General features: G+C 38.2%; 3 long non-coding RNA genes across 5 annotated transcripts in view; 1 reads left to right on the top strand and 2 right to left on the bottom strand.

Annotated features, from left to right (window-relative positions):
* Positions 1-1,641: 1,641 nt before the first annotated feature.
* On the bottom strand, positions 1,642-12,027 carry LOC131547711 (uncharacterized). The gene is made up of 3 exons (XR_009272989.1): positions 11,990-12,027; positions 2,227-4,782; positions 1,642-1,881 (listed from the first exon to the last, which is right to left on the bottom strand). It is a non-coding gene; the product is annotated as an uncharacterized LOC131547711 (long non-coding RNA).
* A 934-nt stretch (positions 12,028-12,961) lies between these two features.
* LOC131548430 (uncharacterized) lies at positions 12,962-18,387 on the bottom strand. Of its 2 annotated transcripts, none has more exons than XR_009273147.1 (4): positions 18,104-18,387; positions 13,903-13,943; positions 13,693-13,807; positions 12,962-13,472 (listed from the first exon to the last, which is right to left on the bottom strand). It is a non-coding gene; the product is annotated as an uncharacterized LOC131548430 (long non-coding RNA). The 2 variants fall into 2 exon arrangements; XR_009273149.1 differs by lacking the exon at positions 18,104-18,387 and adding an exon at positions 14,168-14,365.
* The window catches only part of LOC131548431 (uncharacterized), an 81,767-nt gene continuing 79,349 nt past the window's right edge, over positions 18,114-20,531 (top strand). For both annotated transcript variants that reach the window (XR_009273150.1, XR_009273151.1), the window contains exon 1: positions 18,114-18,249. This is a non-coding gene — a long non-coding RNA (uncharacterized LOC131548431). The remainder of the gene's footprint in view (positions 18,250-20,531) is intronic.

Raw genomic sequence — 20,531 nt, 5'->3', positions numbered from 1 at the left:
CCTTTGTAGTCCAAAATGTTGGAAGAAAAACATTGCCATGCATCAATGGTACTAGGTTTAGCCTTGTTAATTCGTGCTGTTGTACATTCACAAGTCACTATTTTAAGGAGGCTATGAATCCAAAATGTTTTTGCACACATGTGTGGAGTAAACCAGTTTTGTATTACTGCCTTCTTTGCAGCTGTAAAACCAGCAAACAACATTCTCTTCTTTAATGAACTTATACAGAAGTTAGAATCGTCATTGAGAAGACATAAACCTGGATTAGACACGTGATCAATTTGTAGTAAAAAGGACAAAACAGAATTCACATGACTCCATAGACTGACAACAATTGGACATTCCCAAAACATGTGGAGAAAAGTACCTGCTGATACAGTGTTACAGATATGACAGTTATAGGTCGATTGCAGTTTCATTTTAAACCTCTTGTAAGGAGTTATGTATGCTCTATGGATGATTTTGAAATGGATAAAACGATGAGCCAAGTTTTTAGAAGTTAAGATTAGATTAGATTAGACCACACCCTCTCCCAGTCGACCGATAAATCAAAATCTGTTAATTCACGATTCTAGATAGATTTAATAGAAAGAGACTTTGCAGTGTGATCAACTATAGCCCCTTTTCCACCTCAGGAACTAGGGACTTTGGGCCGGTGTTTCCACCGCAGGAACCAGGATCTAAATAAAGTTCCGGGTACAAATTTGCCCCTCAGAAAGTCCTTGCTACCACAAGGTAGTACCTTTTTAAAGGTCCGGAACCTTCGGGGGCGGGACTTGTATGAAGGTATTTTTGGTGCAAAACAACTGAGCGTACGTGACAGTGGAATTTGTAGTTGTAGAGAATAGCCACACGTGTGTCAGTAAATTTGAAGCCACAGACAAAAATTGCAAACTTGTAGATTTTTTTCTCTCTCCCACAAACACAACACAAGTTACACCTTCTCGAATCCTTCATTGCAGATACATAAATCCTATTCTACGAATCACAAATCAAGAAACTCACATGTTTTGCTACTATTGCTGCAGTGAATATGGTGCAAAACACATTCACACACCTGCATCAAAAATGTGTCGCGGACGAATTTTGTATATCCGCAAATCAGTATGTCAATACTTGCAATGAGATTTACACACTTGTAGAATGTTTTCTTACATCTATATACAGTATATATATATTTTTTTCTTGGATGCTTTTTCTAGCACAAACACAAGTGCATAACAACAATGGCTTGAATCTGCTGCTATGAGTCTTAAATGCTGTTTTTCACCTGCAAATGACAAGTTTTGCGCACTCTCCCTTTTGCACCATCTGTGTGACAAATGCAGCAAATGTGATTTGTGCATCTGTAGAGGCAGCGGCGGCCACTCTTCCGAGATCAGAGATCTAAGATTTACAGTAGCAAACTGCATTTGATTTACAGTTGCAAACTGTACTGTTTTACAGTAAATTACTGTAAAGAAATCCAATTAATCAGTATACTACTGTAATTCCCTCATTTTAATATAGATTTCATTAGATTTTATTATTTTTATATAGAATTCATTTTATTATTACTCTACATAGGTACTACTGGCATTCAGTTAAAACAAACACAATAATTACAAAATATCAAATTCTTTATTTAAAACATTGCATGTATAACACTTAAAAATACAGTCTTCCAATGCTGGAACAGTGCATCTTCACCATTTCTCCTGTCTTAGGACGTTTTGCAGTGCATTATGTTGTGTCCTCTGGATTCATCCTCACAAAGAATCTTTAGGCAACAGAAACATAATGAGGAAAAAAGACAAACATCTGCAAAACCCAGATGCTGCTCCAAAACGTGGCCACCATCTTTGCTCACCATCCACTTTGTTAGTGACAGAAATGTCTTCTCTGAAAAACAAGAAGTAGAAATGGCACGCTTTTAAAAGGCAAACTCCATATAGAATACACAAACCTCTCAAAACCATAGTTGGCCAACATTAACTAACACCTGAACAAAATTTCACATTCGTTAACCTAATGTTAATATAAGATAAGCGTTGCTCATTAAAAACAATTTTAATTCAGTAACTTAAGTCAATAAGCTGACAAAAGTCGTTTGAAACAACAGCCCGCAGTTTACCATAGTAAAGTTCTGTAACCGCCATGTTGACGGGTAAATGTTACTAACCTTAGGTAAACTGGTGTGCAAAAATCCAACACAAACACACAGACAAATGTACATATATTTTTTACCTTGCTTGCTGGTTTTATTCTCTCGTAAGGTGCATCGACACACAGCATAGATGTTCTCCGGAGCTCTTCCACTCTCGTGGGTTCATCCCCGGGCAAAACCCGTGGCGCTGCCCCGCTGCTTCCGTGTCTTCCTTGGATGCGAGTGGCGCGGCGCGACTCGATAAAAACAATATAGAACCCATTATATAGTAATATTATATATTATCTACAGTGAATGCGGACAGTGAAGTGATGCCCCAGTATATTTCTGACGTGCAGATGCACTCCAAGCCCTCACGCTGTTTCTGACATGAAGTACAAATGGATTTTACAATCATTAGAAGCGATGTAACACATCCAGTACTCAGTCCCAAGCTGTTGCTGCGTTGTAGACACGGTGTTGGGCAAATCGTGTCAATCCAAATGTAAGAAATGAGGAAAATAAAACAACCTCAATAAAATGGCGCCAAAGCGGCCGTTACACCAAATACGGTAGTATACAGCAAATTTAAAAAATACAGTAAGTCTCTGTATGTGGGGTCTGACGTCACAGAAAATTTCCATGATGCAAAGGGTATTACAGTTATTTACTGTAAAGGGAATTTGCAGTATTATACTGGGTGATATACAGTAAACAACTGCAGAAATTACAGAAATGTCTAACAGTGTAGCTGGATGTATTATTACTGTATTCTCATTTAAAGTATTATTACTGTACTGTCAATATTAGTACTGTTCAGTTTATTTTCATTTTTTAAATGAAAACAATCTAATTGCAGTGTATACATATTATTTTACAACCCCAACCCGCATTTGGGTTGTCTTTATAATATTATTTTTAATTGTTGAACATGTTCTTTTTAAAAATACAAATGACAAATCTTCATCTCTAGCATGTGCTAGCTGAAAAAGGGCATCACCACAGTCCCCTGGGGACTTTGTATCTGTAGCATGGCAAAACAGACTTCACAGAAATAAAATACAGTAAAAATTTGTTTGTGTTGTTGTGTTAAATGTCAGTAATTTTGGCAAAGTTGACAACCTCTCTGATGAGAAACACCATGAGGGGATTCAGGCTGATGCTTTTTCTTTGCACCCTCTTTCCAAAATTCCATCTGATCTGTGACTCTGAATGGTATGCCACCAGGGTCGATTCTCGGAATGAACCTTTCACAAGAAAAGAAAAAAAATATTTCAAACAAGTGTTAACAGAATTTGCCCAAACTGCCAGACTTTGTGCTGTATACAGTTTGAGATTAATACAAACACTATACTCTCTGAACGCACCTACAAGGAATGTGCATAATTAGTTGATAATCCATCACAAATCATTAAACTTATAATACTTAATAAGTATTATATATATGGTCACGACTTATAATACTAATATTAGTCTGTTTATTTCTTATTTCCGAGGTCACCGTAGCCACCAGATCCAGTCTGTATCCAGATCGGATGGTCACTGCAGTCTCCCGGATCTAATATGGTCACGACTTAATGGGGAAGTCATGGCCTAATGGTTACAGAGTCGGACTCATAACCTAAAGGTTGCGAGTTCGAGTCTCAGGTCAGGCAGGAACTGAAGGTGGAGAGTGAAACTCTCTCTCCACCCTCAATACCACGACTGAGGTGCTCTTGAGCAAGGCTCACTGCCCACTGCCCACTGCTCCGGGTGTGTGTTCACTGCTGTGTGTGTGCACTTTGGATGGGACAAATTCCGAGTATGGGTAACCATACTTGGCCAAATGTCACGTCACTTTCTTTACATTCCTGTAGATCAAAGTCAAGTCACCATTATTTTATATAGCGCTTTTTAAAATGCAGGTTGTGTCAAAGCAGCTTTACAGTATTAAACAGGCAAATAGTGTGTTGAGATATTGTGTTGTTCTCCTCTGGCCAGCAGGTTGTTCCATGCTGCAGCAGAGTCAGATTGTGCAGATTACTCATCTGGTTCCCGTGGTCCTGTCCCGATTGCCGTCTAGGAGACGAGGTCTTCACTGGGGATCTGTCTTTGGGTCTCATCTAGGTGTCCTGGTCTCCGCTGACGTTCAGGGCTGTAGAGGTCATCTCTAGGTGCTGATCCACCATCTTATCTGGATACGGACTGAATCCGGGAGACTGCAGTGACATCTGATCTGGATACGGACTGGATCTAGTGGCTACGGTGACCTACGAATTAGAAAGAAACAGACTAATATTAGCGTAGATGCCATTCTTCTTACGATGTAACAAGTATATTGGGTGTTATGGGAAGTGTTCCTGGTTCCGGTTGACCTAATTAATGCAGCCTAAAAATCTTTTAACGGATTTGAATTATAGAAAAGTGTTAGTGTGTTATGTGTACGCCAGGTTAAAGAGATGGGTTTTTAATCTAGATTTAAACTGACAGAGTGTGTCTGCCTCCCGAACAATGTTAGGTAGATTGTTCCAGAGTTTGGGCGCTAAATAGGAAAAGGATCTGCCGCCCGCAGTTGATTTTGATATTCCACCAGAGAGTGGTACGATCCAATCCCACATAGGATGAGAGGAAATAGGGAATGCCCAGGGAACTCCATAGGCCTTGAGAGCAGAACGTAACTGAAAAAAGACAAAATATGATGATGCTGGTAAACAAAACTTAGTTCTTAGTTCTTGATGTGAGCAGAGTCCCTGGTTATCATATAAGTCACCGCATGTGTTTATGCCCAATGTAGACCAAGAGGGCTAGACAAATGGCTGATTTCCACATAAAAAATTAAAGTTGTGCCATAAGGGTGTGTTGTTACAAAATTTGAAAGGTCCTCCCATCAGACGTTCCACCCTTTTCCAGATCCTAATAGGATTGGCCACAAACGGGCCAAATTTATATTTATCATTTTTATTTCCTATGCCAGCAAATAAAATATCTGGAGCCTATGTGGTTTAACCTTGTAACCTTCAATTACTCTCCATGAAACTTTAGATTGAGGATCAACCCAAATATGAAGAACCTTAAGTTGGAGCGACCAATAATATAATTCAAAATTTGGCACAGCCAGTCCTCCTGAGAGTATAGGACGCTGCAATGTGACAAGTTTTATTCTGGGTTGTTTACCATTCCAGATAAACTGGGAAAGTATGGAATTGATCTCCTTAAAGTAACCTGGAGGAGGGGAAAGCGGCAGCATAGAAAAAAGAAAATTAAAACCATTTTTTTAAAATTCATTTTGACGGTGGAGATTTTACCTTGAAGAGAGACTTGAAGATTATTACATCTTTGAGTATCACTTTTGATCTTGACTAAAATGTATTAAAATTGTTTCTGGCAATTTTATGAATGTCTTTATATATGTAATATTACCAGTTAAGACTGATGCCTCAGGTGAGTGGTAAAGTGTCTTAAATCATAGAGATGTAATGTTCACCGAAACCTAAATTTTGCAGAACTGCCCACATATAGTTCCACTCTAGCCTGTCAAAGGCTTTTTCTGCTTTTTCAAGTGAAAAAAACACACATGGACTCGGAAGAGAGTCTGCAAAATCAAGTACATGAAACAGTCACCGCATATTATCGGATGAGTGACGCCCCTTAATAAAACCGGTTTGGTCCTCTTTGATTAAGCTATGAATTACTTTCTCCATGCGAGAGGCAAGAGCTTTAGCATAAACTTTTAGATCACATGGGATGAGTGATACTGGTCTGTAATTGGAGCAGTCTAATGAATCTTTACCCTTTTTCAGAAGCAGTGATATCAAAGATGTTTTTTGGTCTCTATGAAATGTACCATACTCAATTGCAAAATTAAATGAATCAAACATGAGAGTCCCTACCATACCACATCCCATATTCCTAAATATAATTCAGGAGGGAGGCCATCTAGGCCGGGTGACTTGCCCTTCTGAAGGCTTTTTAGTGCTTCATGGAGTTCCTCCCAACTTAACGGGGCCTCCAAAGAGTCTTTATCCATCTGTGTGATCCGAGGCAGTTCTAATTTATCCAAGTACTTTTTACAAACTGACTCGTCAAAATCAGTTTCGGTTTTGTACAGATTTGTGTAAAACCCTTTAAATAAGTTGTTAATTATCATTATCTGGTCATCCGAAGATTTTATTGCACTGATGTACGCCTTAGAATGACAATACCTCATCCTGAGGGCCAATAGTGGCTAGGTCTCTCCAATTCAAAATAATATTTTTGCCTCGTCCTATGTAAAATAAACTCTGCCTTTGATTGTGAAAGTAAGTTGTATTCCTCTTTCAGGGAGGACAATCGTGCAGCTTGTTGATCAGAAAAGTTTTGTTTTTGTAAGTTTTGTAATAATTGGATCTTATTTTCTAATTGTGTAAATTGGCGGGTTTTTGCTTTGGTAAGGGCAGAAGAAAAAGATATACAAAATCCTCATATTACACACTTCGTCGTTTCCCACAATATTTGAGGGTCTACATCACAAGATATATTCATTTCGAGAAACTCCTTTATATGATCTTTTAGCGAATTAATGAATGTCTGATTAGTTAGTAATGATGTGTTAAGACTTGGTCTTAATGTCGGAAAGGTGAACATTACATAATACTGCAGAATGATCAGACAATAAAATTGGTAATATAGATATGAAAGAGTTAGATGAGTTCAGTGATAAATTTATTCAATAACTTAGAGGATGGGTTAGCTGTAGTATCAGGGTGAGATTTATCCAGTTCAGGATTTAAAACAGCATTAAAATCACCACCCATCACCAAAGGACAATCAATCTGCTCAAGTAATATATTGGAAATATTTGTGAAAAATGCACTGTCTGCCTCATTCGGGCAGTAAATGGAGACCAGTGCTAACCTGTCATTATGTATTTTACAGCGTATAAAAAGAAATCTACCTTCATCATCATTCCCCGTATGTTCAATAGTTAAATGTAATTAACTTCCTATCGACTAAGATAAGCACCCCCTTAGTTTTATTACGAGCACAAGAGAAAGCTGCCAGTTTGTAATACTTGTTTTGAACACGTGCCACATCACATTGTTTTAAATTAGACTCTTGTCTCATGGCACCGGAAATCGATTTATGGTGCAAATATTCTAATATCCGGGTACGCTTAATAGGAGAATTTAGGCCATTCACATTCAATGATAAAATATTCAGAACATGCATTGTGTGCTCGCAATGCCAAGATTCTGTCTAAGTGAAGAGAAACAAAAGCAATGGCATACCGCCAGTGACATGTATACATTAGTATGTATCCTAGATGCAAAATCCTTTTAAATTAAAAGCAAAATAAATAAAAGTATTGATGTCTGTTGAAGGGCATAGAAAAAAAACAAGAAAAAGGAACGACAAACAACTATGTACAAAAACCAAAGCAGACCGGACATTACCGAGAGTGTAGGTCTGCATAAACAACAGAAACAAATGTTGATGCGTGACCAGTCCACTTCAACTCAAGACATGTCCCCAAAAGGCCCACTTAGCCAAAAGCGTAGGTAATGAACCTGCTCTCCATTAGCCCGAAAATAATAATAATAATAATAAAGAAAATAAATCATTATTATTTACCAGTCAGCAGATGAGCGTACAGGACAGGGGCAAGATTCCAAAAAGAAATTAACAAGTGTCCATGGCCACCTTGTTATTGTCCTCTTCAGGGCAGTTAGAATCACCACAGACCTCCTAGTTAATTTTCCCTCGTTGAGCTGAGAGGATGGAGACGGTAGCCGTTGCCTTCCTGCTGCTTTGTAGCACTGCAGAATATGTCTTCAGTGACAGTCGAACATCATCTGCTCACCTTTGTGCCGTAGTTTAATTACCGCCGGATAGGTGAGAAAGGGCTGGAGACCAAGTGCTGTCATCGTCTTCAAGACTGGATTAAAGCTCTTTCTCTTGGTAGTTGTGGCTGGACTAAAGTCGGGAAAAAATAGTAGCGTGACATTGTCCTGGTATATTTCATATGCCTGCCGAGCACCTTTCAGGATCGTCGATGTGTTATGCCATCTTAGTACACGGAAGATGAGAGTATGCGCCGGCCGATCAGAGTTTTTCCTTCCGTCATACACGCGATGGGCCCGGCCAATCTCGATGTCACGCCCTTTCAGGGAAGGGATCCACTTGGAAAGATTAGCTTTGAGGAAGCCAGCTACATCGGAGCCTTCCGCCCCCTCCGGCAACCCCACCAGTCGCACGTTATTTCCCCTGCTCCTATCTTCAATGTCCGTCATTTTTTCGGTGAGTTGCTCCAGCTGATTTCTTAAGTTTGTGACTGTCCTCCTATCCAGGGGCGGACTTAACAAATAGGCGAGGTAAGTGGCCGCTTAGGGCCCCGGGGAATCAGGGGGCCCCGTCTGATATTGGCGAAACATATTTGGCAAATGCTCCAGTGTGTGTTTGTGTTATGGAGAGCGTCAAATGTTCACTCACCAGTGACTCAGTTTTTGTCAGGTGCTGAGTTCTGCAAGCTCACGAATCCTCTCATTATAACAACGTGTAGAAAAGATGTAAATAAGAGATTCCTTGTGCAGTGCAGTGATCTTATTAACGGAACGCCGTGAGATCGCGATGAACTGAAGTGAATGACAGCTTTTAATGATTACAGACGGAGCTCTTTGTGCACATTATAAGCTGTTTTGACTGTCACAGAGATATTCACCTCAGTAAAGAAAGTATTGTGTTTCAAGTCAATTTTATTTGTCTTGATGCTTCAAAATGACTCTCTTGTGTGCTTTTCCTAGGCGTGCCAGCGCGAACTATAAATGCAAATGAACTATAAACTAAAAACGCGTATAAATGCACGAATGCAATGACTGGAGATTTTCGCAGATTACATTTTCGATTTGATTCTCGGCAAACCCTATCGTATGCCTTAAGAACACTTGGAATACGGAACAAGTTGCATGGGATAATTTTTGTGACATTTTAATCCTTTTTGTAAAAAGATTGAAGACATTTACAATTCATTAAATGGACAAGTGCAAGTATTTTTATATATATATATATATAATGTCTTCTTTTGTGATCCGAAAAAAATAAGGTAGCTTAATATGGCTTTAGAATAGCATCAGGTTGACTAATTATTTAGGCTACTTAAGTTGTGATGGGGTAATAGTTATAGCTATGAGAGAGCTAGGGAGCAAAATAAGGATTAGGTGTAAAAGAGCATATAGTTATTGTGTTGGGGCCCCGTACCTGAAATTTGCTTAGGGCCCCCAAATCACTGCGTCCACCCCTACTCCTATCCTCACGTGCAGTTGCTTGAACGGAATCGACCCGGTCACGTGTTTCGCCGCGATGGCTAGCTTTTCAACTGCTGCTTTTAGCTCTTTTACAGAATCGTTTGTATATCCAAATGTAGATCACGGAGTGCTGGGGTCAGTACAGAGTCTATCGCTTCTCTTACAGTCGAAGCCACTACCGAATCGAGAGTACTTTGTTGCTCTTTAAGCGCTAGCTTGATACTGTTAGCTACAGTAGCGTCGACATCCTCTCTGGAGATGGTGGAATCTTTGCATTTTTTCTTTATTGGTGGTTGTTCACTCTCTCTTTTCCGGCTATAATAGTACAACTCATAGTGAGTTGAATAAAGAGTGGTTCAAGATTTACTGACAGTATATATACAATTTCTGACAAAGTGTGCAGAGCGAAGGACTATGCGTGCATTGCTGCCGAAGGGTCACGTCATTCCAACCCAATTGTAATAATATTTCTGAATATTACTCTGTTTCTGTAATATATAGCCTATACAGGTGCTGGTCATATAATTAGAATATCATCAAAAAGTTGATTTATTTCACTAATTCCATTCAAAAAGTGAAACTTGTATATTATATTCATTCATTACACACAGACTGATATATTTCAAATGTTTATTTCTTTTAATTTTGATGATTAGAGCTTACAGCTCATGAAAGTCAAAAATCAGTATCTCAAAATATTAGAATATTACTTAAGACCAATACAAAGAAAGGATTTTTAGAAATCTTGGCCAGTATGAAAATGAAAAGTATGAGTTTGTACAGCACTCAATACTTAGCTGGGGCTCCTTTTGCCTGAATTACTGCAGCAATGCAGCGTGGCATGGAGTCGATCAGTCTGTGGCACTGCTCAGGTGTTATGAGAGCCCAGGTTGCTCTGATAGTGGCCTTCAGGCCATCTGCATTGTTGGGTCAGGTGTCTCTCATCTTCCTCTTGACAATAGAGAATCTATGGGGTTCAGGTCAGGCGAGTTTGCTGGCCAATCAAGCACAGTAACACTATGGTCATTGAACCAGCTTTTGGTACCTTTGGCAGTGTGGGCAGGTGCCAAGTCCTGCTGGAAAATTAAATCAGCATCTCCATAAAGCTTGTCAACAGAAGGAAGCATGAAGTGCTCTAAAATTTCCTGGTAGATGGCTCCGTTGACTGTGGACATCAGAAAACACAGTGGACCAACACCAGCAGATGACATGGCAGCCCAAATCATCACTGACTGTGGAAACTTCACACTGGACTTCAAGCAACATGGATTCTGTGCCTCTCCACTCTTCCTTCAGACTCTGGGACCTTGATTTCCAAATGAAATGTAAAATTTACTTTCATCTGAAAAGAGGACTTTGGACCACTGAGCAACAGTCCAGTTCTTTTTCTCCACAGCCCAGTTAAGATGCTTCTGACGTTGTCTCTGGTTCAGAAGTGGCTTGGTAGCCCTTTTCCTGAAGACGTCTGAGCGTGGTGACTCTTGATGCACTGACTCCAGCTTCAGTTCTCTCCTTGTGAAGCTCTCACAAGTGTTTAAATTGGCTTCGCTTGACTGTATTCTCAAGCTTGCGGTCATCCCTGTTGCTTGTGCACCTTTTCCTACCCAAATTCTTCCTTCCAGTCAACTTTGCATTTAATATGCTTTGATCCAGCATATTACACACTTTCATGAGATCGGGTTAGAGCGGGTCACGTAACGTCCGGAGCTCTATAATAGTAGAGCTGGGAATCGATTCCAAAAAGAACCGATTCCTCGATTCCGAGCTGTTGGGAATCGAGAGTCGATTCCAAAGGTTGAACATTTAAATTAACGAAAATAAACTGAAAGAAAACGAGTCGGTACTGCATCATCAGAATTTGAGGATGCAGCCTTCTGTTTGAGAAGCACCATTCGCCTCCCTCATGCTCGATAAAAGCCGTAATTAAGAGAGATGTGAGATAAAAGATTATTTTTTATATATAAAAGATCTATTTCATTTTTATATTTACCCTTCGTCTCATGCTCGCTAAAAGTGATTAGAAGTCTGATTCGTTTCCACGAAAAGTTTTTTTGGAATAGTTTTAATGAACCAGTTAAAAAAACAAAACAATTATTCAGGGGTTATTTTACAGTGGAACTGGCTTATGTTGTCCACAATTTTGAGCGCTGCACGACAGAATAGATCATGACGTGATTGAGGATCTTATTTCCATCTAAAATACTATTTTTTATTTCTATCAGCCAATGATAATTCTAAAAGAAAACGTCTCGAGAATAGATCAGTGACCGAGAGCGCATCTGATTGACAGATAAACCACGAGCTCTATCAGTGTTATTGTTAATGTTCTGGTTATTATGTTTCAATGTAGTTTGTTGATTTTATCCAAAGCATACAGTCAAAGTAAACTTCATCATTAAGCTGAACTGTGCACATTTATTTTAGACACTTCATGTCTTGTTCAATTCATGCGATAAATGCATGTCCTTGCTGAGCAGTGAGCTATGACTAATTTGAAAGGCAAAAGCAGACAAAATTACAATTTAAAAATCAATCATATAGCTATAGAAATGTATTGTCATTTTTTACAAATAAAGCTTCATATTATGAGAATACTTTCTACGACCTTTTACATCCTGCAGTCATGGCGAGATTAGGTTCCTTCGATCAAAAAAAAAAAAAAAACAAGAATCGAAGAAACTGACACAGGCTGAGTCACACTGAATTTGAAAATGAATGAAATGCAGTGATGAACCACCCCAATATCAAGGTTATATTTGAATCATTGCCTGTTATATAATACGCCTTTCACTTAATTTCAGAAATAACATCCCAGATAGCAAAATTTGTCTGGCCCACCTCTGGGCTACAACCTTGCTTAGCTTTTGGCCCAGTTCTGGCTGGGTCCCCGGCCCAAAGCTGGCACACACACTGAAAACAGACTCAAACAATTTCCTCTGGCCCAGATGCGGCCCACGCCCTGTAAAATGACTCTTATTTATTGACGTGGCCCAGATCTGGCCTGCATACTGTAGAGTGACTTCTATTATTTTATGTGGCCCAGGTCTGGCCCAGACACTTTACGTCAGATCTGGCTGAGACTCGGCTTGGTTCCCGGGCCGAATGTGGCCCAGAAACTGCTAAATGTAATTCAGCAGTGAAACACAAATACAACCATTTAAAAACATTAAAAAGGCTTTAATTATAAAATTACCAAATACTTTAATATAAATATATATATGAACAAATGCACTACAGTATAAACATTCACACTTTTTAAACCACAAAGTAACAAGTAAATTATATTTACTGAGATATATATATATATATATATATATATATATATATATATATATATGAAGAGTTCATTTATGGAACAGATAACTTCGTTTTAACAATTTTTAAAAATCATGTTTTTCATTGTGCATTCCAATTAATCTCAATCAAACTGCATTCAGGTTATTTTGATTAGGTAAAGAATAACTAATAAATACTAGCTAACTAACACGAAACAATAAAAACAAATAATAACAAAAAAACATGATTTTTAAAAATATTTAAAAACAGAGTTATCTGTTTTTGTAAATAAACTCTTCATATATAAAACATTGTGTGTCATAATTCAGTTCAGTTCTCATCAAATGGTGTCAGTGCAGTCAAGTCAATAATATTGCTGAATATTAGGTGTCTTCAACCAAGCAAGACAAAAGGCAACAGTGACAAGGAACCCAAACCCAAACAAGACCCGGCTCAGTCAGGAAACCAGTTCTCGTCTGGCCAAACGAATGAACGTGGTGTGATTATTCCAGGCTGCATCACAAGTCAGATTGTGGATTGATATCATTCAGAATATTTCATCCAACTTCTTCTGCATGAAGTAATATCACGCTAGCAGGTGAAGCTGGTAAAAAGGGTCTGTGCAGAGGGCTTGTCTGGTTCTTGTAGTCTTTGCTGAGGATCTGTGCTGGAGCCATCAATGAGGTCTTCACAGGGATCTGTCATCTAGCTGACATGGTCTCCGCTGACATTCAGGGATGTGTTGTGGTCGTTCCTGGGTGCAGGTCCACCGTCTGGTCTGGATACCGAATGGATCAGCTGATTACTGTAACCTAGGAATAAGGGTGAGACAGTTTATAAGCAACTAATATAAGCATTGATGTCATTCTTCTTACAAATTAACAAGTACATTAGATATTATAGGAAGTGTTGCCAAGTGTTGCTTCTTACCCTAATTGGTGCAGCATAAAAATCCTTTAAGAGATTTGAATTATAGAAATGTGATAGTGTCATGTGTATGGAAGGTTAAAGAGATGGGTCTTTTAAACTCACAGAGTGTGTCTGCCTCCTGAAGTCCACCCTTTTGATCAGCTGGAGCCACCTCTTCATAGTCCCCTTGACCTGCATTTCAGCAGCATTAGCTTGAAAGTTTTTTCCAAATTGCAACCTTGAAATATGTACAAATATATATTGTAAGGTAATTATTTAATCTTAAGCATTACAGCTTTTTACAATCATTAGGACCAGACCCAGAATTCGCACCTTATATGTTTGATGAATGTTCATGCAGCAGCTCAGAATTTCTGTAAAAATAAATAAATGTCAGATTACACATATATAGTGTTCAGATTAAACTTTTTAAGTTTGTTTGCTCATAATAATCCCCACCACAGTAAAATAAGTATGATTTTAATCACATCATACGGCATATCTATGCTTCAAAAGTTTTCATTCACTCTAAAAACTGCACCTGCTCAAGTGCAGCAGACGGATTAGGCCTCCATTCAAGAAAAGATGATGCACTTACATTTTACGGCTCCCTCTTACGTATCTATAATGTTTTTCTCTGTCAGAGCTTCCCACACGGCAGTGTTACCACAAAATAAATATTATTATTAAATTCAGATTGCACATATTGAATTGTCTTGGCAGGTGTAATGCTACAACAGCGTGCTCAGTTTGATTCACAAACAAATGACTCATTTGAATGGTTAAGTGAATCGAATCAGAGAGTCACTCGTATGATGTTTATGGCGCCAGCAGCGCGGTCCGACTCCTTTGATTCAATAACGATCGCTCCTTGAAAAAGACGAATGAATTCTAGCAAACAAAATAGAATTTAACTCATTACAATTTAATTACCTAACATTATCGTGCACTGGATACAGCTCATCGGTTTTTCATATTAAAAAAAAATTACATATTGTTTTCCTAAAGACACCGCGCCTGACAGTTAGGCCTAACGTTACTCATCAACACGGTTTCAACCATAGACATAATAAATACCTAGACGCCTCATTGGCCGCTCGACCGCACGTCAACGGCGCCGCCATATTGGTGCGGGCAACTCTCCAGAACTCTCATACCGGGACAGAAGAAAACATACCTGACTCGTCGGCAGCTTGGGCATCTACAGACCGTCGCACATTAATAACAACAGATCTCGGGGTATTATCTTTCACAGGTAAGACTGAACACTTGTTTCTGGATGTTTTTTTGGTCATTTTTAGCATTATGTCGACAGCTTAATTAGCCAGTGTCAGACTATTAATAGCTAGGGATATGGCAAGTAAGCAGTGAAAGCTGAGACTTTATAAGAAATCAAAGTTTAAATTAATTCTTATTAAGTTTTAACTTATATTGTAGTTCATATCATAAACTAAATTGTGTTATGAGCACAATATATACAGTGAGCACTTTGACAAGACCGTGTCAGACTGTCAGGATAGGGATGGAGCTAAAGCATCTCTCTTTAATTTCACTTCTCATTTACAAAGAGCAAGTTTATCATCACTAGATTATAAGGATTTCATAGCTTATCATAAAACTGTGGACTGATTATATAAATTATTTGTTTTTTTTCTTTTTTAGCCAACTGCAAACAGGACAAAGCAAGCCTTAAGGAAAGCTGAAGAAAGCATGTTTCCTGCATTTCCTAGAGACTAGGCTACACCTCCACAGCCTAATGTTGTATTTGTACTCGTTAAAACCCAGAATAGCCCTGAATGAATGGCCAGAATGACCCTGATCATATTAAAACCACTCTCTCTCCCCGGAACAGACTTCCAGGAGCATTTTTTAACCTTTGTAAGGGTAACTTTTATAACAATATAATTACCTTATTAAATGTTTCTGTTATTTTTGTCAAATATTTAAAAATAACCAGTTTTTTCAGTCAATCACAATACTATAGACTGCATTTTAAATTATTTACACAGGCTGTTTAATGCTGATCATGTACTACTGTATGTGCATTTACACAAAAACTGCATAATGTAAATAGCCTAGAAATGAGAAACACAGGAACTCCTTAGTGAGTGAAGCTGCAATATCATAACAAAATCATTGTTTATTATTGCTCTTTATGTTGTAATAATGATTATTAATTTTGATTTATAGAAAGTTTTTGGGGGCGGGCATGTCATAATCTGGTCTGTGTTAAACATAACTATACTTTGACATTTTGTTGTACAACGTAAACTGCACACACTCACACCCCAAACATTCCTATGTAGTAACATATATTGAAAAATAAACGACTGCTTCAAAATGTGTTTTCTGCATGGATGTGTGTAATTTGCATTGTAGAGCAAAATGTCAAGCTTTGTCAAGTTGTTTACATTATTTTACTCATTCATTGAAAAACCTCATTAGAAAATATAGGAAAATCTTGAGGGAAGCAGTGGAGAATTAGTCTTTATTAGTCAGGTTTTGTTGTCACAATTAATATATATATATATATTATATATTATATATATATATATATATATATATATATATATATATATATATATATATATATATATATATATATAAAATACTCAAGGAGCTCATTAATTAAACAATTTGGAATTCATGACCACAATTTTTTGCTTGTCATTAGTTGTCTTTGTTTAATAATTATTATACAAATACCATTATAAAACTGTACTTTTCACGATTATTTATAATTTACTATTAATTTATTCTTCATTATTGACTATTCTGCATTATTCCACCCTTGATATTACATATTCTACTTGCTATCTATTGTTATTCATTTATTTATTATTGTATTACACATATAATTTGTGCTATTATAAATCTATTATATCAGTTATGTTATTGTGCTGTTGTACTTGCTTTTAATATTATTCACTTTACTACAACTTGTACTACATATACATTTTAATGTTACATATCACTTTTACTATATTTTTACTGTGCATCAGTGCATATTAGTAACTGTAAGTTTTACTGGATCCATAAAGAATTATCAGTTATATTTGTTATTGCTTGTAGAGTTTTTATCTGTAGCCTATAGAGTGCTATGAAAATAGAAAGCAGACTACCAGTGTGTCCCTTTTGATTTGTATTCGCTGGTTTTATTAAATTTTCTCAATGATGGTAAATTATTAGTACTTAAAGATGTATTATTTCGATTTTTTCCCCCCTCAGTATTTCAAAGGGAACGAGCTGTGTTCTGACCTGAAGCACGAGAAAAGCTCAAATGTTGGGGTTGAAGACAGAGAAACTTAATTTCATTTAGTACATTAAAATTACATTACAAGTATATGTCACAGTTATACTACATCAATATTAGAATTGTTAACCGAAAAAAATCAACCAAATCAACAAGAGTGTGAGTGTGAGCTTTTACAATTTCTTAAGAAAATTATTAATTTTCCAAGCCTAACTGAATAACTAGAGGCAGAGTTATTTTTAACTCCATGTAGATCACAAACCACTGAAATTGGTTGATAAATGTAAACGTTATCGTGTTTTATCCCGAAAACCGCAGCTCCCCGTTTACCTCCATTTGTTTTTAAGGCAGTCTTGCCCTCACAAACATGGCGGACGTGTTGACGTATCGCAGCAACGGACCGAAGCGGCCAATGAGGCGTCTAGGTATTTATATGTCTATGGTTTCAACGGCAACAACATAAACAAACATTACTGCGCATGCGCGCTTTTGTGGCCCTAACTTAACTTCCGGTAGACATCCAAAAACAATCAGTAACAACAGCTAAATCCCTCTAGAGTAGATTATGTTTTGATAACAAGCAAAATATGTTTGCTGCGTAAATCAGACGGACTGAGATGCAGCGATAACTACTTGGACGGACTTATCAAAAATGCAAATTCATTCTCTGCCAGCAGGAGGCGCTTTAAAGCGGGAGAACTAGAGGTTTCCCCGGAAACGGCTGTTGGGCTTTACGTTACACAAAGCAGCGCTGAGCTTACAAACGCTGCTTTATCAGGCATATAACTTGCTAGATGAAATGAAAATGACATCGAACATTTTCTAAAGACAGTTGTCCTTCAGAAATACAGTGATATAAAAACACCCGCGCCTCGTTTTGATTTTTAAACGTGCATTACCTGCTCATGTTTATTCAACGAAGCCATTTGGAAAATCGGTCCGTTTTGATATCGTGGCAGGTCGCCACACATAAATAAATGTATGTGAAACAAATCCCACAGCACAACAACCTGAGCCCAACTTCATTACTCATCACTTTAACTTTAACTGCGTTTGTAGCCGGCGCCACTAACAAGACCGATAAACAAACACAGACCGGAAGTTAACTTCGGTCCAGGCGCGTGCGCCCGATGAAACCGTCTATACGTTATCCGGGACCGAATGATTTTTCTGACGCTATGTTATCATCGCAAACCTAACAGAAATCATCTAAAAACTATACTCTTCCTGGCATTTAAACATCAAACAACTCTAGATTGATCATTAAATAACTTAACTTACCTTTTTGCAGCTGAAGTATTCCTCTTGAGAACTGTGCCCGCCGAAATCTCCTCAGGATTACGTTAACCGCCAAATCTTTCTCTCAGCGGCTGATCTGCTTCATTCTAGCAGCGGCCCGCCGGCGACAAAACCAACTCGGGCTGAAGGTAAATTCATGCAACTACACCGAGTGCTGATCTGCCGCACCTACAACAGCTTTCAGCCGAGATCGGCCCAGAGAGAAAAAGCCGTCTGTCGGCCAGAAGTGTTTTGTAGAGTCGGCGCGGCTCTGGCCGATGATCTTCTCACCGATGTCGTGACAGCCGACAGTGCTGCATTTCAGCCAGAATCGGCCCGAGTGTGCTTGCTATCTGGGATGAGCTCTAGCATTAAATTTGCATTTGTTTTGTTGTTTTTTCATATTAGATGACAAGAGAGAAAATTTACATGGGCTACTCTAGTGTTGTCATATCTAATGATATTTTGTCCTAATGCAAAATTAAGAGGTTGCCCTATGAGAACAAAGTGGTCTTACAGGGGTTATTCATTCTCAATTACAGTGTTGCTCTCTTTTAAGAGAGGGACAAAATGGCTTGTATTAGTAATAGCAGTACAGTAGTAGATTCATCTTTTGTCTTTCTCTTTTCAATTTGATGCAGCTGTTTCATTATGAATAACTTAACTTCCTGACCCTCCAAAATGAATGGCCTGAGGGGAAAGACTTCAAGGTCTCCTTATGTTTAGGGCATTAACATTAATTAGCTGTGTTTAATGGTCATAAGAGCTGTCTGTTTTTTTGTTTTTAATGAAGACTAATTCTTAATATTCATTTACTGGAACTGTTGAAGGACCTTACAGGACCCTCCAGGTAAGAACATGTCAATTTGAATATAATTACACTTTACAAGACCTCTGAAACCAATTAACAAACCATATGATCGGAAAGATGAGAAGTCCAACTATGTTTTAGCTTGATCTTAATTACAGATACAACTTGGCTAAGTGTGTTATTAATAATTAACAGCTGAAGCCACATGTTTGGCCTCAATGTGAAATATTATTTGGCATCAAGGGGTCATGGTTTAGTTGGTCCCTGCCATGCTGGTAGATGATGCAACTACACCATCTGGCAGTAGTCATCTATTCTGGCAGAGCAATGTTTTAAGTTCTGTTTTTATGTAATATAGCTATATATCGCAAATGTTGGTTTCAAAACCCTCACTACTAAAATTCACTGTTGTCCATGGAAAGCAGACCAGGTATTGATTATATTCAAAAATACCCTTTGCATAGTAGTTGGCTATTAATTAATTACTGTAGGCTATATATTAGAAATTATTCTATTTTAGAATATCACCATTTATAGGCCTATGTGTGGTGTTTGTGTGTATTATATCCACGTAATGAGCAGTTGAGCTTTATTTTGCAATAGCGACCATCTGACTGTACATTATCCCAGAGTTTGATTCTTTTTATGATCTACGGCTCTTTAAAGCATCAGTTGCGTGGCATTTACCTAGCAGAAGTCGTGGAACAGTTCTGGCGATCTTGAGCCAGTTTGAGCGGGAATGTGAACACCTCTCTCCAGGTGACTGACACCTTCTCGGGTCACCTATTTGATCTTAAACCAAAGAAACAGCGCCTCCCCTTGGTTAAAGACGGGTTGATTTAGTATCTGGTAACTAACTTATTTTGATTGTTACATGTTTGAATTAAAAATCAGCTCTATATCAGATGAACAAGCGTGGACATCATGCAAGTAAAGACACTAAGGAGTCTTTTCATGGTCGTTGAAAAAGATTCGAACACCAGGGGTCCACTTTGAACTGAGAAAGGCGTGATGTGTGCCTAAGACACGTGTCAGATTTTGTGTGATCTAGATTCTTCACTAGAGCCGGATTTTTTCTTTCAACTGTCAGTCCAATTCAGCACTCAATCGGTTTTGGCTGTTTCATGTCCAACCACAGCTGTGAACGTGCGCGTGTTCAAAATAGACTTCATTTTCGATGAGGGGAGTAGACCACAGGGCTGAAAATGCGTTTGGCTATACTCATCTATCATCTGCGGCACACGCACAAAATGACAAAGTCATAAGCCAACGAATGCAACTGCGGATATATGACTGATTAGATCGGTTAGAAATCGTGTCACCGCGTGCTCAATATGTTCAGCATGTTTACTTGAGGTTCACCTGTCTCTGAGACATTTTCATTATCGAAGAAGGAAAACATTTATTCAGCGTTTGTTTGTGCAAAAACTGTTGTAGCTTTATCACTGAGAGACAGCTGAACCTACTGGATATGATTTAGTTGGAATTGCTCTCCTTGGAGTTAGTTTTAACAACTAAAGTGTAATATGGGACAATACAAAAGGACCCCTTATCTGTCCTCCAGGCTTAACGAATGGAAGACTAATTATCTGTCTGGCCTTTGCAAGTCCAGCGCCATTT

The sequence above is a fragment of the Onychostoma macrolepis genome, chromosome 10 (assembly GCF_012432095.1).
Source record: "Onychostoma macrolepis isolate SWU-2019 chromosome 10, ASM1243209v1, whole genome shotgun sequence".
Taxonomy (NCBI): Eukaryota; Metazoa; Chordata; class Actinopteri; order Cypriniformes; family Cyprinidae; genus Onychostoma; species Onychostoma macrolepis.
This window is presented reverse-complemented; position numbering and strand designations above follow the sequence as displayed.